A 1,086-nucleotide genomic window follows, 5' to 3' on the forward strand; every position below is an offset into this window, starting at 1 on the left:
ATATGGCAAGTAAAGGTGTAGTAGGAATTGTTCTCAACACCAAAGTTGCTTTCAGTGGTGCTCCCTAGAGTCAGAAAGTATCAAGTACCAAAAAATAACCAAAGAAGGTTCAAAGGAAAGGACTCTTTTGTGGGAGCACTCTTGATTCAGAGGAAAATATTAATAAATTTTCAAAATGACAAATTAATTAGCATGAGTCAAATCCTAGGAGTAACTGTGTGTGAAATACATAGCTATGCGAATTATTGATAATGAATATTCGTGATATTAAATTCACGATTACTAAATTGCCGGAGAGTAGAATTCTGTGATGTCTATGCCGAAAAGGAATCTGCATTTATTGAGATAAATGACCATCATTCATACTGCTAATATCCATTAAGGATTATATAGGTGCAGAAAATAAAATCATTGGTCATGCAAATCCCAATATGACATAAAGTTGAGTGCCACTGTGTCCAATAGTCAACGTTTTTTTGCAGTACCAGAGTGTTCAAAGGAGGTCTCCCTTCCTTGTACTAACCCGGCCTTTCACTGCTTAGCTTCCAAGTTCGGAAGAGATTGGGCATCTCCAGTGAAGTATGACCGCAAATGTTGGACTTCCTAGGTCACTCCAAATATATGTCAATTATTTGGAGTGACCTAGGAAGTCCAACATTTGCGGTCATACTTCACTGGAGATGCCCAATCTCTTCCGAACTTGGAAGCTAAGCAGTGAAAGGCCGGGTTAGTACAAGGAAGGGAGACCTCCTTTGAACACTCTGGTACTGCAAAAAAACGTTGACTATTGGACACAGTGGCACTCAACTTTATGTCATATTGGGATTTGCATGACCAATGATTTTATTTTCTGCACCTATATAATCCTTAATGGATATTAGCAGTATGAATGATGGTCATTTATCTCAATAAATGCAGATTCCTTTTCGGCATAGACATCACAGAATTCTACTCTCCGGCAATTTAGTAATCGTGAATTTAATATCACGAATATTCATTATCAATAATTCGCATAGCTATGTATTTCACACACAGTTACTCCTAGGATTTGACTCATGCTAATTAATTTGTCATTTTGAAAATTTA

The 1,086-nt window shown here is 37.0% G+C and overlaps 2 pseudogenes; one reads left to right on the forward strand and one right to left on the reverse strand.

The window, feature by feature from the left end:
- Positions 1-473: 473 nt before the first annotated feature.
- Positions 474-593, reverse strand: LOC134970425 (5S ribosomal RNA; annotated as a pseudogene).
- A 63-nt stretch (positions 594-656) lies between these two features.
- LOC134970426 (5S ribosomal RNA) lies at positions 657-776 on the forward strand (annotated as a pseudogene).
- The last annotated feature ends 310 nt before the right edge of the window (positions 777-1,086 follow it).

Source organism: Pseudophryne corroboree, chromosome 11 (genome assembly GCF_028390025.1).
Source record: "Pseudophryne corroboree isolate aPseCor3 chromosome 11, aPseCor3.hap2, whole genome shotgun sequence".
NCBI classification, from domain to species: Eukaryota; Metazoa; Chordata; class Amphibia; order Anura; family Myobatrachidae; genus Pseudophryne; species Pseudophryne corroboree.